This window comes from Panthera pardus, unplaced genomic scaffold (assembly GCF_024362965.1).
Source record: "Panthera pardus isolate Hobbes unplaced genomic scaffold, ASM2436296v1 HiC_scaffold_24, whole genome shotgun sequence".
NCBI lineage: Eukaryota > Metazoa > Chordata > Mammalia > Carnivora > Felidae > Panthera > Panthera pardus.
In genome coordinates this window covers 7,928,612-7,947,597 of record NW_026526810.1, presented here as the reverse complement: position 1 = coordinate 7,947,597, position 18,986 = coordinate 7,928,612, and the positions used below count along the sequence as shown (strand labels likewise).

The window sequence follows — 18,986 nt, the reverse complement described above, 5'->3', positions numbered from 1 at the left end:
GTGCCTGGGTGGCTCAGTCGGTTAAGAGTCTGCCTCTTGATTCCAGATCAGGTCATGAGCTCACGGATCATGGATTCGAGCCCTGCAAGGGGCTCCTTGCTGAGCAGGAATCCTGCTTAAGATCCTCTCCCTCCGTCTCCCCCACTTGAGTATGCTCTCTCTCTCTCTCAAAAAACTAACAGTAAAGAAATAAAATAAAAAATAGCATATGAAATAAATCCAGTGCATATGAATTTTCAAGCTAGTCCATCAGGACAAGGCAGAGGGCATCTGAAAGAAAAGGAAATTTCTAGAAACTTCAACCTCGAATAGGATAAAAGTCTCAGAGTACGACTAACACTGAAAGCAACGCAGGCCTGAGCCGACAGAGCAGGCTTATGAACTCACCAATAAAAGGGGAAGTATGATTCCTTCAGGGCACGTCTACTTCTGGAGCACAATTAAAACCACCAGCATAATAGATTTTTTCCTCACAAATCGGTAGAGGAGTGGATCTATTTCTCACCCAACAGCTTGATTCCAGCAGGTCCTTCAAATCTAAACTTTTCATCCAAACACACCTATGTGTTGGATGTTTTAGGCTAATGTTCTATTCAAATCAATAGGCAAACACAAAAGATTTCACGCGGGAAGCTACATTATTCACTCTCTTGTCATTCGCCACTTGATGGGGGCACGAGGGATGGTGACTGGGAGGAACAATTTATTTTTTAATGCGTGCAGCTCATTTTACAGGCCCGGTTTTCCAAGTTGTGCCGCTAAGAAGCAACGTCTCATCAGATGGGCCCAAAGCAAGAGCCTTAGGTAACAATGAAATGACAGGTGTCACTCACAGGCTTTGGAAGTTATAATCAGTACAGAAGTTAAATAATATATCAAAGGACTCCCTGTCTTTTTATGACTATAAAAATAGGAGAGACTGACTACCTCAGCGCTCACAATATTGTGGATATGGGAAGTCTGAACATGCTATCAGACTGTGTCCAGCTGCTTTCCCCACCAAACTTTAATATTTTTTTGTTTCCTAATTGTACAGGGGTATGTGGATGCTTTGTAACTGGTGCTGGGATTTTTTTGTTCCCCTCCCCAATGCTTCTTGCCAAGGATATCATTATGAGATTCTGCAGTAACAAGCATTCTTCTGTTCAAATTTATATCAATTAGTTTAGGACAGTAATTCAATTGGACGGCCCACTGGATTTTGAAAGACTCGCGACCATGTCAAAGTGACGACCTTTTTCCTTCTCTCTCGGCCAAAAGCAATTTTTTAACAAGGAGCCCTGGAAAGAAATGCTGGTTTGATAATTAGTTATTGATCATGGCCAATGCCATGGCAAACGCCATTGGATTAGTCAGAAACCAGCAAATCAGGACATGGGAGTCTCCCTTGTCAAGATTTTGAGGTCGGGGGTGGGGGGGGGGTGGGAATAAAGCAAAGAGCTGGCAGAATAAGACATCAAAAATGGCTTAATTAAGTAGGCTTCATCTTTTATAGAGATTCTTTTTATTTTCAAAAGTAGAAATAAATACCTTGAACCTGGGTAGATTCAAAAAAGCTGAATTATCTAAAACGACCAGGTTAAAACAGAACCACTTAATAGTGTATGTCCATTAAAAACACTATGAAATACCAGAAATGAGTTAAGCAGGCTGGGAGACCACTCAAATTGCTTGGAAACAACACCATGCAAAGTTATTTTGATAAATTAACCCTGCTTTGGCCAGCATTTTTGCCTCCCTAAGATACCATTAACCCCCATGCCCTGAAATGCCCATTAGAAACAATTTGGATACATGCACAAGGAGACCATAACAATTATAGACAGTAGCTTTAAAAGTATAATTGACTTTTTCTGAGCGCGAAATTAGGCATCACTTTAGGGCTGCATAAAAATCTCCACATATGAGCCACTTAATGGAAGGGGAAAACTTAAAAGAATGATTTTATTGTACTTTGAGGGGGGTGGGGAAGGTTTCCATTCGTTGTACAATTTCTTCCAAGAACAGGAAAAAAAAAAAAAAAGAAACAAACACGGAAAAGTGCACAAAACAAGGTGACAACGAAGTCACAACTTCTAGCTAGTTTGAAGGTGGGTAGGCCCAGCCCCTGGGGCTCACGAGCAAGACTGGAGGTCTTGCCATGGGCTGTCTTTCATGAGGGGGTTTTAGGTTGAAATCAATCAGCTGCATGACTAATTAGCTACAGTATAGAAATACTCTTAAAAATAATATTATTTTAGAGATAAATATGTGAATTCAGAGCAGGTGAATCAAACCACTCAGTCTCACCTTACGGTTTTCTCTTTGGGGAAGTTACCTTTACCCCAGACAAAAAATAAAAGTAAAAAAGCACATATCCACTAATTTTGCATCCAATTTCAAGGAGCTCTAATGATTCCAGAGAGTATAATCACGCCCGAGGGCTGGAACTGTTTCGAGTCAAGGTAAGAAAGAGATAAGCGACATTTAGCTTGCTGTCACAAAACGCAAAGTTATGCCCCAAGAATCAGTCATTTCCCTATTTCGAAAGATGGTCAGACCAAATCTGGACAACGATTTGACTGGGGTGTCAAAGGGAAGGCTCGAATCCCTGAGATCACGCACACCCCTGTTTCAAGGTATCTCGTGGCTTCCTGCCGATGTCAGATTCTGTCACATGAGAACTGTCCATCTCTAGAAGTGTGACAATCCCCTGGAGTTCTTACAACTCACAGCAGCTACAAGGATCCAATTTCCCACCCTCACTTTTTAATGCCAACCTAACCATAAAGATTTAAACGAAATTTTGGTCATTGAGAGGCCGATGTTTATTGCTGTTTATATTAATTCCATCCTCTCAGGAAAAGCAGCTCAACATTGTGTGTGTGTGTGTGTGTGTGTGTGTGTGTGTGTGTGTGTGTGTCTGTGTGTGTGTGTGTGTAAGAGATTTTAGAGAATCAAATAAAAAAAATAGGGGCGCCTGGTGGCTCAGTCAGTTGAGCGTCTGACTCTGATTTTGGCTCAGATCATGATCTCACAGTTTGTGAGTTTGAGCCCCACATCGGACTGTCTGCTGTCAGCCCAAAGTCTGCTTCAGATCCTCTGTCCTCTTCTCTCTCTGCCCCTCTCCCCCCACCTCTCTCTCTCTCCTTCTCAATTCAAAACTAAATAAACATTTAGGGGCGCCTGGGTGGCTCAGTCGGTTGAGTGTCCGATTTGGGCTCAGGTCATGATCTCATGGCTGGTGGGTTCGAACCCCGCGTCGGGCTCTTTGCTGACAGCTCAGGGCCTGGAGCTGAGGATTCTGTGTCTCCCTCTCTCTCTGTTCCTCCCCTGCTCACACGCTGTCTCTCTCTCTCTCAAAAAAAAAATAAAAATAAATAGTAAATAAATAAATAAATAAATGTTTATTTAAAAACAATTTTTTTAATTAAATAAGTAAAATAACTCCTATATGTGAAGACCCGGGTCTTCAAAGTGAGTGCTCTAGTCCTGGTTTGACCTTTAATGAGCCGGCTGACCTTGGACACACCGCTTCAATTCTCTGGTCTTGAGTCTCATCTATGAAATGAGTATGGTGCCTAAACCCTCACTGTTCATAGTGGTCCAGGGGTAAACAGCATTGGCGTCACCAGGGAGCTTGCTGAAAATGCAGAATCTTGGGCCCCTAGTTAGACCAACTGAATGGGAATCTGCATTTTAACCAGATCTTCAAGGGGGCTCTGGTCTAAAGGACGTTTTGTTTTGTTTTGTTTTGTCTTAGGCTTTTTTATTTATTTTGAGAGAGAGCGTGTGTGCATGAGCAGGAGGGGCAGAGAGAGAGGAAGGAAGAGAGAGAGATTCCCAAGCAGGCTCTACACTCGGCACCGATGCGGGCCTCGATTTCACAACCAAACAATCGTAACCTGAGTCAAAAAGCAGAGTCGAAGCGCAACCAACCGACCGAGCCCCCCAGGCGCCCCTCTGGGGTAAAGGACTTTCGAGATCGCTTCGGCTCCTCTTGCGGAGGTCGAGAGGGAGGCAAATCGCTTAAATACAAGAGGACAGCCCAACACTTCTCTCTTGTGTCTGTGTTGTGTTGATTCACTCTCAAACGTCTAGCTTCTTTACCCCATGGATGCCCTGAGCCTGTAGGGCTCATGTTTATTTTCGCGTTTGGCTAAACAAATGCGTTGTCAGGTGCCCCCGGGCGGGAGGGAGGGAGGGGGGGGGAGGGGACGGGGGGGGGGGGGAGGTTGGAGCAAAATGGGCTGAGGACCCTACTTCTGCTGCCTCGTCCGTCTGACTCAGAAGTTTTCCACTGGGGTCACGGCGCAGGGAATTCAAACCCCTTTACCACAAGGGCTCATCTCAGCCTCCACCCAAACTAGGAAAGCACAAGAAATAAATAATCTTATCTGTCTTTTTTTTTTTTCCAGCATCACCTGATCTGTCAAGTGTGTCTTTAGTAACCCTATGCCAAGCTGACAGATCCCCCCCCCCCATATCTGGATCGGTGGGGACAGCACCCCACCCCTCGGAAGATTCACTTACAGTAACTGCGGGGGTGCCAGCGGAGAATGAACAATAGAAAGTTGTCAAGCCCGACAGCCAGCCCGGGATGTATGAGCGCCGAGCTGACAGCGAGGGCCTCAGAGGGTAAACTGCTTTGCTGGAACTAATTAAACAGATGAAATTATTACATGAATATGCAGATGTTGTTTACATTTTACCATATGGTATTATTTCAGGTAATAACTCGCAGGAGAATCCCTTCCTCTCATCAAGAGGAAATGGGTTGAAAAGAAGGCCCCCCGTGTCACCTTTCAGTTGCTAGGCAGACACTGATAACGCAGGTTTCCTCTCTCGAGTCGCGGGGAGTGTTCGGCCTGGATCCCCCTCGGTGGCACCACAGGACGGAAGCCGGGGCTCCTCGCGGAAGTGATGGGGGAGGGGCGGGAATGGACGTGCAGGCAGTTTGCCAGGGGCAAGTCCGAGCCGACCGACTGGTCCCACGCCACCGCAGCTGGCATCTCCTCCAAGGCCTGGGAGTGTGGCTGCGAAACAAGCAAGGCAGAGGACTGGGAAGCCCATACCTCAGAACCGAACCCTCCGAACGAGTCTGGAGAGAGGGGCGCCCATCAAAGGAGACCATGCACTTGGCTGCGGAGGCTGGGCATTAACTGAGAAAGCTTCCGGGAGAGCAGGTGCAGCCCAGCCGAACAGAGCCCGTTGTTCTCTCCACTCGACCCGCCCTTCCTCCCGGTTCCTTGCACATCTCTGTCAGCACATTAAAACATGAAGCCAGGGGCCCCGCTGACTCGGAGTCCTTCTTACCCCTCATCCCCCACATCCACACAATCACCAGGACCTCCGGGTTTTGTCTCAGCAATGACCCTCATGTGTCTTCCTGCCCCACCCCCCACCCCTCCTCGTGTCCCGCCCCCAGCGCCCCTCCCCTGTCCTGCAGCATTTGTGATTGAACTATCCCAGCCTCCTTCCTTGGCTTATTTTCTGCCGTCTTTATTCCACCCTTGGCTCCAATATCAGAATCATTTCCAAAATTCAGATCTCATCGGGCCTCTCCCCCTGGCGTGTCATGGGGTTCCGGCCCAAGCCAAACTCACCGACCTGCTCTGCAAGGCTGTATCTATTCTGTATTCTACCCATTTTAATTCTGTTCCAGTTTTCATACTAAGCTGGTTCCTGGGCTGTCCCCACACCTGGGACATCTCCTCACTCCCTCCTCCTTCCTCCTAGCCAGCAGCTAATCATTCTTTTATGTTTGTGTTGGGATCCGTTGTAATGATTGTTATTTTTTTAAAGGAAACATAACCATCTGATCTGGTGGCCCTAAAACCCTGCATTATTTACTCCTTGGAGATAAGTGGGCCAAAGAGCCTTCTCTGAATTTATCCATACCTTTTCCATGCTCACATCAAACATATGCAAACATATATATATATATATATATATATATATATATATAGTCTTTTTTACAGGCCTGGGATCTTATTATTCATGCTACTCTGCAACTAGTTCATGTCACTTAACAATGCCACGGACATTATCTAGATCAAAAGATAGAAGTAGAACACATTCTTTGTAATGCTGCAAAATATTCCCTGCTGCACATACACCATCATTTACTGAACCATTTTGCTCTCACTGAATATTCGGGACTTTTTCCTTTCTTTACCTTTTTTCTCCTTTCCTCTTGTTTTTCTTCCTTTGCGAGTAAAAATAATACTATGACAAATGTTCTTGTCCGGAAGTCCTTCCACACCGATAATCAGCCTTTATTTCCAAAGAATAGGTTTCCCAAAGTAGGTCTGCAGAGTCTAAAGGCACATGTGCTTTTAAATGTAACCGGGGCGCCTGGGTGGCCCTGTTGGTTAAACGCCGGACTTCGGCTCAGGTCACGATCCCACAGCTCGCGGGTTCGAGCCCTGCGACGGGGCTCTGTACTGATAGCTCCGAGCCTGAAGCCTGCTTGGGAATCTGTGTCTCCCTCTCTCTGCCCCTCCCTTGCTTGTTCTCTCTCTCTCTCTCTCAAAAATAAACACTTAAAAATTTAAATGTAATAGATATTTCCAGATTGTTTCCCAAAAAGTTTGCAATAATCTATACTTTAATCAGCAATACATACACGAGAGTGCCCATTTGCCCACATCCTTGATCGATATCCTCTATTACCTCTTTTTAATGTGGTCTTTGTGGCTGTTTATGCCTTGCCAATAAGAATGATAAAACCGTTGCCTTGTTTTCGTTTGTGGTTCCTTCACTGTTAGAGAAGTTCAGCAGCTTTTACTAAGTTCATCTTCTGCCAGGATTTCCTCTTCCTTGAAAACTCTACACGGGTATCTATTCCCCATTTTTCTCATAAGTTGTTTGTCTGCCTTGTAAATGTGGAGGCCTTGGTGGGCTAGGTCTTTGTCTGTTGTGTGCATTGCAACATATCTTCCCAGGCTTGGTCTGTTTTCCTGTAGAGCTTCTTGGTTTCTTAAGTCCCTTGAGACGGTCTTTTCCCATGCTAAGTTTATTCGAATAGTCATTGGATGTTTAATTAGTTTATTTTTATACTTCCTTCATCTTTTGGAAAATTTTCTTGGCTCGTTTCGCTATTTTTCCATGTGAACTTTAAATTCCTTCTGTCACATTCTTCACTCATTCTCAAAAATAGGGATTGGACTTCTGATTAGAATTATAGCAAATGTATATATTAACTTGAGAACGTTCGGTTGACATCCGAGGTTCTTGTATAATGAAAATATTACTCACTATTCTTTCTAACTTGTTTCTTGTTTTTGACCTTCAATGTAATTTTGAAATTTTCTTCACTTACATCCTTTGACTTGTTACATTTTTTTCTCGGAATTGTACTTTTTATTGTATTATCATGAACGCATTATTTTCTTTTAATCTTTTCACTTTCAACTAATTGTTTCTATACTTTCTATGAATATCCATATTACCTTATTAATTCTAATTATTTATTTTGTCTTTTTAATTCTAACAGATTTCAGTGGCTTCTCTTAGGTTTATCAAGTATGCCATTATACCAATAAAGATACTTTTCTTTTTCAATAAGTAGTTATTTCATTTTCTTGCTTTATTGCATAGCTAAAACCTCCAAAGAATGTTAAATAATAGTGATGATTGTGGGAATTATGCATTGTATCTGAAGTTAATAAACAAATTAGTAGAAAATACTGATTTTCGTATTTCAACATTTAATAAAGTGTTCATTGTTGGTTATGAGATACAGACTTTTATCGTATTTATTATATTTTGCTATAAAGAGTTTATCAGTAATAGCTTCCAAATTTTAGAAAGTGCCTTTTTGACATTTATTGATTAAATAAATTGTTGATATAATATATATATAATATAATATAATTGTTGATATAATTAATTCTGTTGGTAAAAGTCCAAATGTTCATGTGTTTAAGTTTCTATATGTTATATGTTTATGTTCTATATGTTTACGTTTCTATATAAGTATGTTATTCTTATAATAACACATTGCTAAATTCAACTTAATATATTTTTGAATTTATATTTTAAGCAAAATTGTACCATCTTAAAAGTTTTGAAAGTAAGGTTTTCATAGCTTTATAACCTAAAATGAGACACTCTGGTTTGGATTGGCCCAAAGCCCCGTGACTCAGTGTGGGTTTTAGAACCGTAACATTGATATCACCTGAGCACCTGTTAAAACTGCAAAATCTTATGCTTCCCCTAACCTACTGAATAATTATCTGCAGTTTAACAAGATCCCCATGTGGTTTGAACGTACATTGAAGTTTGAAAGGCACTGGTGTTAAATAACACAGTGATTAGCCACTGTTTAAAAGTCACATCACACTCTGCCCAAAACCATTTGGTCCGGGCACCTATTTAAACATGGTAAACAACCGATTAACTTCCTAAATTCTTCTTCTGTCTGTTGAGTCATTGTCTACCTCTTCTTGAACCAAGTCTGAATTGTTATGTATTGCAAGGTAATCATGTTTCCTCTCGTTTTTCCCTACAAATACACCAGGATGCATACACGAAATCTCCAAGGATATCCTTCTAACATCTGTAGCTCTTCCCTAGTGCCTAGGCCGCTGCTCCTTGAGCACCGACTTCTTCCTCTGTCATGATACTTATCAGATTTTATTACTGTATCTTCTTTAACTGCCTGTCTCCTCTGTCAGACCCAGGAGGGAAAGACACCGTGTCTATTTTGTTCATTTTTGTATGTCTGGCACTAAGCAAGGTGAGACACGTAGTAGGCATTCAAGAAATATGCTGAGTGACAACTGAACGAATGGACGGATAGATGGGTAAGCAGAGTGTTCTTAGCGGTAGTGACAGATACATGATTATCTTTGTGTCCTTTGTACATAGCCCAGCATCTTACAAGCTTCCTGGCCCATGGAGGACACTCAAATTGCCTCTTCCTTTTTTAATGTGTATTTTTGAGAGAGAAAGAGACAGAGCGCGAACAGGGAGAGAGAGGGAGACACAGACTCTGAAGCAGACTCCAGGCTCTGAGCTGTCAGCACAGAGCCTGACCCAGTGCTCGAACCCACGGACCGGAGATCATGACCTGAGCCGAAGTCAGAGGCTTAACCGGCTGAGCCACCCAGGCGCCCCTCAAATTGCCTTTTAAAATGCAAAGTGCTTTGTAAACTTTAAAGAGATATAATGACGGTGCTTGGGGGATACTATGGTAAATAAAAAAGAAATAGTCTCTGCAGAATCCTACTTACAATCTAGTAACTTATTTTGTTTTTGTTTTAACTTGATTAGGTTTACAGTTTAATGAATTTTGGAACTTCGCTTGCGTTCTCAACTTTCATACCCGCCTAACGAATATCCTCACAGGCAGGAAATCATGGCATGAAAGAATTTTTTTTTTCAAAATCAGACAAAAATAATTGATTGCCAGGGCTGGGAAGTAAGTACTTGATTGTCAGGCTTGACAACAATCAATCTCAAGTTAAAAACAAAACAAAATGAACAACAAAAAAAACAAAAACCAAAAAAACTCAAAGGTGAACATGAACTCACAAAGCCAACTTCATCCCAGGATACCACAGTAAAACCAAAGTCAGTGCCGAGAGAATAATTGCCTAGAAAGTGTTGAACAATATACCCCATGCTCAGCTTCTGGACAGGTGGGCATTGAGGGCCATCTTGAGACACTGGCGAATTTCTAGTTTCTGTATTTGATACTTATCTCATTTATTCTTTCTAGGCATTCCCCAGCTTATGGCCAGATTGTTTCCAAATGGTGGTTTTAAAACTGTTGTTTATAATTCATAATATTGCTCCTGTGAGGGAAGTGTTGGGATCCCAGGACAAACCACAGGAAGCTATTGGGTGAATACATAATGGAAAGTTGGTGTTAAGACAACCAGCCACGTAGTGCATCTGAGGATTGTTTTCTGATCATATGGGACCCGAGAACAAATATCGAAGTAGGCACTTCTTTCAGTCGGGGTTCTCCAGAAAAACAAAACCAGTAGGGTGTGTGTGTGTGTGTGTGTGTGTGTGCATGTGTGTGTGTCTTAAGAAACTGGCTTCTAGGATCGCAAGGCTGGAAAACCTGACACCTCCAGGGCAGGGCAGGAGGCTAAATTTTCCAGCAAAAGCTGAGGCTGTGATCCTGAATCCAAAATCTGTAGGATAGACCAGCAAGCTGGAGACTCAGGCAGGGTTTCTATATTGCATTCTGGAATCAGAATTCCTTCTTCTCTGGGAAACCTCAGGCTTTGTTTGCCTCTTAAGGCCTAGGAATGATTAGATGCGTCCCACCCACATTACAGAGGACAATCTTTTCCGTATAAAGCCAACTGATCATAGATCTTAATCCCATCTAGAAGATACTGGGCTCCGTAGTCCACTTAAGATGACGGGTCAAATGAAACCTTCGTACAGGGGCTGTCTCCGGTCCCATTCCACAACCACTGCCCCTAACAGCACGGCCTCCTGGCCCCCCACGCCTTCCCCACATGCTCGCTCTGCAAACTCTTCTCGACTCAACGTTATGAAACTCAAAACTCGAACGTTATGAAAACAGCAGTCTGGTTAGGTTAATTTAGAATTTCAGGAATCAAAATCAGAGCTCTCTGTAGTTTGGGAGGGTCGGAGGAGAAGCTTGGAGGAATAACGTGTACTAAACTAGGGGGTCACAAAGCACATTGTGGGGGAGCTGGCAGATGACGGCGGCGACAGAGAAGGCTTGCTCTAGAACGAGGGGTCAGGGGTGGAAAAGAATTCTGACCAGTTGGACCAGCTCCTCTCTGGCCAGCCCTCGCCACATGGGAGCTGCGTCAGTGTTACGAGATTTGTTACTTTTTTCAAGCGAGGCTGGAAGTCCAGATTTTTATGTGAGATTTCCCAATAAAGAAAACACCCTGCCCGCTGCCAGTTTGAGATTCCTCCCCTAACTTTTTTCTTTGATGTCTCTCTTTCTTGCCGGTAATTCTGTGTTCTCACGTCATCTGAAAGTTCAGAGTGTCCGCGGTGTGAGCACCAACCCCAGTGGGACGTCTGGGGAGAAGGCGAGGAGAGGAGGAAGATGGGAGGGGCTTATCCCCAGGGCTCATTTGTCCAAAGCCAGAAGGTGGGGGTGGGGGGATTCTAACACACAGGATTTTTTTTTTTTTTAATTTTTATTTAATGTTTTGTTTTTGAGACAGAGAGGGACAGAACATGAGTGGGGGAGGAGCAGAGAGAGAGGGAGACCCAGAATCCCAAGCAGGCTCCAGGCCCTGAGCTGTCAGCACAGAGCTCGTCGCGGGGCTCGAACCCACGATTGCAGATCGTGACCTGAGACGCAATCGGACGCTCAACTGACTGAGCCACCCAGGCACTCCCCTCTCAGGCTAACTTCTAAAAGAAGGCTAGAAGGAGGAACCATCAACCACTTATTTGCTCATTTCTACAGGCAGAGGTATTTTCTTATCTCGTTGTGTTTGTTCAGGAAAATCCCCAGGGTAGTCAAGACGGGAAGGGGGCTCAGCAAGTCCCAAGGGAGCAAAAGAGCCGCCTACTCATGCCCTACCCTTTCCCTGTGGTCTCACATCTCCCCTGGGTACGGGGCCTGAGGCCATGCGTCCCTCTCCTGCATCTGTGTGAGATTCAACCGAGGGCCTGTTAAAAATGCAGATACGGGCTACGCTGCAGAGAGTCCAATCAAATACATTTAAGGCACCGGCTTTCATAAAAAAGCTCCCCAGGTGAGGTAAACTGAGGACAAAATGTTTCCAGAACACTACCCTCGGGATGGAAAGCATTGTATTTTAGGAACTACTCCAGGAGGCCCTTGGAAGCTGGAAGCTCCACCCCAAGGCAATAAATGGGGCCTGGCGCTTTATCTAAAAGTCACAAATGTGTACTGGGTAACAAACGTTAAGCGGGTAAATCTGAAAGTTTTGGCCTCGACGGACCTGGTTGTCTTCTCTTAACTGAGAGGCCAGGGACGGGCTTCTGTAACAACTGGACTTCGTGCCTTCAAGGGGCTCTTGGGTGGTGCCCTTGAACGCGTTCAGAAAATGTCGTGATGGGGAAATTTGCACTGCAAGGCCCTTTATCCGGAGCGTGTCTGCTGGGTGGGCAAGCAGGGAAGTTCACACACGTGCTTATCTCTTTTCCCCACACCTAACTTCACTTTCCCAAGACTTGAAAAAGCCTCACCAGGCCTGAAACTAAAAATCGCGACGCGGTCTTTCAGTAGGATTTGCATTTAATCCCACGTCTATGTAGATAAGCGATTAAAACACATACTGTCCTTTCTTTGCTACTTTAGATAAAGAACCACAGATACACCTATCAGGGCCTTCAGCTGTTAGCTCGAAGGCAGACGAGCACAGTTTGCCTCCGAGGGATTTTTCTGTACCTGATGGTCAAAGACAACGTTCTATGCAAGAACTCTAGGCAAACTGTTGACAATCTCAGACACCCTTTGGAGCGTGCACTACACATGACCACCCTTCATTGGCTTATCAAAGGGGTGAAAGAATGAAAGGTCCTAAAATCCTGCTAATGTGAGAGATGTGGCTTCCGTATGGGAAGAAAAGTATTTGAGGCAACTGAGATTAGCAACTTCCTGTATCTGGAAGGTATCGTTTGTTTTTTTTTTAACCATGGTCTTCTGAAGGTTTGTACGTTGCATGCCAGATGCAATAATTTCTTAGATAACCGGGCTTTTCTATTCCTCATCTGCAGGGACTGATAAAAAATGCCATTTTCAGGCATTGAAATTGGAGAAATAAGAGAAAGAAACTTTGTCGATGCTTTCTGTTTTTTAAAAAGTCTTCATGCAGAGAGTTTCAACCGAAGGCATATTGGAATAATCTAGAATGCTGTTTTTAAAGCGTTAATAGTTTCAGCCCCAGCCCAGATCGTGAAAACAAACTCCCCGGGGCTGACTCTGTCGTTTAAAACCTCCCAGGTGAGGGGTGCCTGGGTGGCTCAGTGGGTTGAGTGTCCTACTCTTGGTTTCGGCTCAGGTCATAATCTTATGGTTTGTGGGTTCCAGCCCCACGTTGGGATCCACACTGTCAGTGTGGAGCCTGCTTAGGATTCTCTCTCTCCTTCTCTCTTTGCCCCTCCTCCACTCATGTTCCCTCTCTCTCTCTTTCTTTCTTTTCTTTTTTTTTTTTTTTTTTATTTTTTTTTCAACGTTTATTTATTTTTGGGACAGAGAGAGACAGAGCATGAACGGGGGAGGGACAGAGAGAGAGGGAGACACAGAATCGGAAACAGGCTCCAGGCTCTGAGCCATCAGCCCAGAGCCTGACGCGGGGCTCGAACTCACGGACCGTGAGATCGTGACCTGGCTGAAGTCAGATGCTTAACCGACTGCGCCACCCAGGCGCCCCTCTCTCTCTTTCTTTCTATCTCAAAAAGAATCAATAAACTTAAAACAAAAAAAAAACCTCCCAGGCAAGCCTAAAGTAGCCATGGCTGTGAGCCACCACAGTCCCACACATCAAAATCATACCCAGGGGCTGCCTTTCAGGTGAAACCACCTTTGAGATGATGCCCTTTTCCTAGGCACCTCAATGGCTAAAAACCTGGATGGGGCTCATGGCAATTCTTCCTACCAAACTCTGTGCCGCACTGAAGCGTCCACGTGAGGTTCCACTGACAAAAGAACACGCAGTGAAACAGTAAGAGAGAATTCTGAGCTATGGCAAAACACGGATACTTTTATTGAAGCGACGTGTACTCCAGGGGTCATTTTTAAATATAAGGGATCCACGGGTTTGGTTTGAATTGGGGGCAGGAGGGATCCGAGCAGACGCTCAGTTAAGCCCAACAAATACCTTGATCTACTTGTTCTCTCTCCACCGTGACGTGCCCCCAGCCCTCACCCACCTGCCATTGTCTCGGAAATTAGTCTGGACCAGGCAGTGGCTATTGCTACTCATCAGTTATTTATAACTGATCATTTATAACTGAGCTGGCCGTTCAGAAAGCGCCCCCTCCTAAGTTGTCTATATTAGCGTTCGCAGCTGGTTGTCTGTATTCGTGGCTAAGCATCGGGTTGGACGGGCAGATTTACGCGGGGATGAAGGACCACACAGGAATTGGAACAGAAGCATCCAGGCATCTCTGTGCCAGCCGGGCCCCCCGGGCATGGTGCTCCGTCAACACCGGTTGGTGTTCCTTCTCTTCCCAGTCAGGAATGGTTAAGGTCTGGAGAGGGCGATGATGGCAACAAAATAAAACACAAACAAACAAACAAATGCTACCTGGTAAGCTGCCTTGGCACATTCACACACCTCCTACGTCTACGTCTACCTCAGTCTACGGAATCGGATAAGTCCACCACCTTGACTTTGGATCAGAGCCTGCACTGGTTCCTGGAGGAACCCCAGTCATTACAGGGGGTTAGTTTTGTTTTTTTTTTTTTAATTTATTCCCTCTAGGTAAAATTACAACTAATTTTTCTCGGAAGCGCTCAAGATCTTTTGTTTTGTTTAGCGCCATATCCTGAACACCACAAGTTATAAACAATCGGAGAATTTCCAGATGGTGGCAGACTAAAAGTCTCAGACAAGGTGGGGTCTTTTGTGCCCGTCCAGGACCCAGGCTCACTCATCCAACTCCTGGATTCGAACTTCCTCAGAAATGTATGTAAGAAATTTCTACTACCAAAGTGAAGAACTCTGGTAGCAGCTCCTGACAAGGGGGTGATCTGGGCAAGTGAGGGGCCCCTGGAGGGAGGTAGTTTTCCATTCCAGCGAGAGTGAGCATCCATGATGAGGGGCTGCCGCAGGCTGCTTCTGGAGGTGACCCACGGGGATGGGGCGTCACACTCTTCTCGTGGCGAATCTGCATGTGGGGTTCAGGTACCAGCCAAGACATCATTGCTCAGACCACATTCTCTGGGGCTTTCTAGCACATCACCTGGCTGTGCCCGCTGGCATTCCCCTGCACCTGTCATGTTCTGGTCTAGGTATGTGATTACTCGTTTACCTTTTGTCTTCCCTCTGAAGAAGGACAGAGCGATCAAAAGAGGGAACTTGGCTGTTCTGTTTGCCGCCTTATCCGCAGGCCCCATCACTTCTTCAGGTGTCATGGCCACTCAATAAAGACCCACTGAAGAAGAGACCCATTGAAGAAGCAAAGTGTAGGGGACTGAGGGAACCAGACCAGGAGGATGGTAGGCAGTGAATTTCCCAGGCCCTCTACTGGGTACGCGTGTAGGGAGAGGCTGGGGAATTTGGGGCCCACGTGAGTCTAGACAGGAGCCCAGAGGAAAAGGGGGAGGTAAAGAGGAAGCACTCTAGACCCTTACCAACCATTCAACGGCATGTATGCAACACTGATTATCGGAGACTCTCCGATAGCCCTTGCCCTGGGAATGCAAAACTAAATATCGCGTGGCACCTGCCAGGTCTGAGGCGGGGAGACCAGCTGATGGACAAAAGCACCGTTTGGAAGATGCTAGTAATGGTGGGCATCACCGTCACCATCATCATACCGCGGGTTTATTGAGCACTAACTACAGCACAAGATACCAATCCAAGTCGTGTTGTGCATGAATCAACTCATTGAATCCTCACAAAACCACATGAAGTTATCATCTCTATCTTGCAGATCCAGAAACGGAGGTTACATCAATTGTCCAAGGTCACAAAACCAATACATGGTGGTAGGTAGGTAGAAAATTAAGGGGTTGTAGGGGTGCCTGTGTGGCTCAGTCAGTTGAGTGGCCCGACCCTTGACTTCAGCTCAGGTCATGGTCCCAGAGCTGTGGGATTGAGCCCCGTGTCCAGCTCCGTGCTAAGGGCCTGCTTGGGATTCTCTCTCTCTCTCTCTCTCTCTCTCCTCCCTCTCTCTCTCTCTCCAAAAAATAAAGAAAGAAAAAGAAAAATCAACTAGTTGTAAAGAAAAAAATGAGAGAGACAGACAGAGGGAGCACCCTAACAAAACAGCAGCCTAAAGAATGAGGTTTATTTTTCTCATGGATGGTAGTCTTGGAAGATGGGCAAGCTTCTGGCCACTCCAGTCCCCCGGGTCCTTCCATCTCGTCTCTGCCATCCCCTGTTGTCATCTGTCTGGTTGAAGCTGAGGGAGGAAAAGGGGCAGGTGACAGGTTCCCACTGCCACCCCCCTACCATTGGCCAGGATCCGGTCAACTCCGTACCTCTCGTCACAGAGGGGCTGAGGAGTACAGGTCTCTTAAAAACTGCACATGCCCAGCTACAGCTATATTCTTACGGAAAATGACACTGGTTAGACTGGAGTGGGCAGATAGTAACCTTTACCACAGTGGGAAAGCCATCACGCACACCTGACTCTCAAGCAGCAGGACGAGTGTGGACAAGTCAGTCCATCACGTTACCTATACGTGAGGGAAGGTGTGAAGGCCAGATCAGAGAAAGTAGGGAGAAAGATTAATATTCCACGTGACCCAGGCGGAGACCGAATACACAGCGTAGTGATCACAGTCAATAATACTGTACGATATAATTCCAAATTGCTAGCACACTACATCTGAACTATTCTCACCACAAAAATAAGAAATGATCTTTGTGATGTCATCGAGGCGTTACTGCTAAGGTGACGATCATACCGCGATATATAAATGTATCCGATCTACACATCGCACGCCTTAAACTTACCCAATAAATGGGTCGAGCAGAATGAGAGCGGAATCTTCTTTGCCAAGACGACACGGCGTATACCGGATATATGCGCCCAAGTGGTAGTAACAACATGAGCAAATGCAGAAAATGTCATGTATTTCACCTGAGTATTAAAAAGTAGTCTAGTGGGGGTGGCGACGGGGACAGGGGGTGAAAGGGGTCAGGGATCGTGCGGACTGAGACCGTGCAGAGGCAAGATGGTGAATGACCTTGTATTCCATACTGTGGAGTTAATGGCAGTGGATGATCATGACACTTTTTAAGCACAGGCCAGGGTTGGGGATGTGACTCCATCTCTTGTTAGACTGTCTGAGCTTTGGATTATCTCCTGGAGGAAGAAGCTGTAAATCTACTCTGACTAACCCCTGTAGAGCGAATCTGATCCCCACGGGAAGTCCCCACAAACCATCAGAACCCTGAGATCCACACTGAGGTCAGTATTGCAAAGTGTTTTGCTTCTCCAAAAAAAAAAAAATTTCTTTAACAATTGTATTCAGACATTATCTTAAGATTTTGTGCAGAGTTAATGGCGCTTGGGTGGCTCAGTTGGTTAAGCATCCACTTCAGCTCCGGTCGTGATCTCACGGTTTGTGGGTTCGAGCCCCTCGTCGGGCTCTGTGCTGACAGCTCAGAGCCTGGAGTCTGCTTTGGATTCTGTGTCTCTGTCTCTCTCCTCCCCTCCCCCACTCACGCTCTGTCTCTCTCTCTCTCTGTCTTTCTCTTCTCTCTCTCAAAAATAAACATTAAAAAAAAAGATTTTGTTCATAGTTACTATTGTTCCTAAGAAATGCTTTTTTTTAATTTTAAATGATTTTTATGTATTGATTATTTATTATTATTTATCATTTATCCAGAATGCCCTCTTGAGGGTCCAGTTCATGCCTATTCTTGGATAAGCCTCTTAAAGTAGGGGGTCTTCACAGTCTTAGGGTCCCGGAGGGCCTTGAAAATCGGATGACAAAGAAACAAAAAAGAAAAAGAAAAAAAAATCGGATGACAAATTAGAAGGTACACATATGATTTTGTCGGACTCCTGGGAAACAGGGGCCTATGGTCATTCATAAAGAACCTCACTCTTGAAGACCAAAAAGGGTCTTACCACAAAGGGAGGACCAGCCTATACGTGGGGTGTGTCAGAGCCCCACAGAGTGGTCTTGATTGAGTTCTTTCTTTCCCAGACTCCCGAGATCCCAGAGTTGACAGAAAAGTGTGAGGAGGTCCAGGGACTGGTTTTCCTGGGACAAAAGGACGAACTGTATAGAGAGGTCCCTGCACGTCACAGAAAACAAGCCCAAGCCACATCTTTTGGGAGAGAGGTTTGGCCTGAAGAGAGAAACTTGCAATCCCCAGTGGTAATTCAGACCAGACTGGTGGCTATGTCTTTCCCAGTTTTTAAAAAATGCTATGTAAAAAAAAAAAAAAAGTATTTGTACTAGTTTTGTATTATGATGAACATGGCATTTAGTTTCCAAGTCCAAGTTCTAATGGCCCTCCACAGGTTTTGTTATGCAAATTAGCATACCAATTTGCAGATAGGTAATAATTACATGCCTGTCTGAAGGTCACCACCGTTCAAACAAGTCCATTGCCATTCTTGTGTCTCCTTAGATATACATTTTTGGGAGATCACGACTCAAGTTAGAAGTGAAAAATGCCTCTAGCTTCCTGTGACAGTTCCTCTGTCTAGAAAGCAATCAAAGGCTGCATTTTTAGTAACTAGATGCTGTTTTGATGGCTTAATCCTTCTGATTTTACAGTCCAGTCTTTTCTGGGTAGAGTCCCGAACCTGACTCTGAAAGTTCCTTAACTTTACATACACAGAAAAGATCTCAAAACTGATCTGTTTCCGATACATCCAAGGTTCATCTGATGTGGGCGAACCAGACACAAAAACCAGCTTTGCTCCGAATTCCCCGATTATCTCCCTGAAAGCAGCAGTGAGAAATTCGTGCCAAACCTGACCCAGCCATACTGAATTTCATGGTGGGAGCTTCAGTTAAGAAGAGTCAAAGATTCCCTGGCTTCTCACCAATCTGTCTACTAATAAGTATACTGACTGTTTTAACATACAAGTGAAACAGATGCTATATTTTGCACTGATAGGTTTTCTTGGGAAAAGAATTCGGTGAATGTTTTCTTCAGTTCTTTTTTTTTTTAACTTTTTAATGTTTATTTATTTTTGAGAGAGAGAGCGAGCGAGTGAGAGAGAGAGAGAGAGAGAGAGAGACAAAGCGCGAGTGGGGGAGGGGCAGAGAGGGAGGGAGGCACAGAATCGGAAGCAGGCTCCAGGTTCTGAGCTGTCAGCACAGAGCCGATGCGGGGCTCGAACTCATGAACTGCAAGATCATGACCTGAGGAGAAGTGGGACGC

General features: G+C 44.8%; 2 long non-coding RNA genes across 2 annotated transcripts; one reads left to right on the top strand and one right to left on the bottom strand.

Annotated features, from left to right (window-relative positions):
- Positions 1 to 15,902: 15,902 nt before the first annotated feature.
- On the bottom strand, positions 15,903 to 16,410 carry LOC109273609 (uncharacterized). The gene is made up of 2 exons (XR_002083158.2): positions 16,115 to 16,410; positions 15,903 to 16,035 (listed from the first exon to the last, which is right to left on the bottom strand). It is a non-coding gene; the product is annotated as an uncharacterized LOC109273609 (long non-coding RNA).
- Positions 16,411 to 16,531: 121 nt separating this feature from the next.
- Positions 16,532 to 18,682, top strand: LOC109273610 (uncharacterized). Its single transcript, XR_002083159.2, has 4 exons — positions 16,532 to 16,675; positions 16,988 to 17,049; positions 17,795 to 17,968; positions 18,477 to 18,682. It is a non-coding gene; the product is annotated as an uncharacterized LOC109273610 (long non-coding RNA).
- The last annotated feature ends 304 nt before the right edge of the window (positions 18,683 to 18,986 follow it).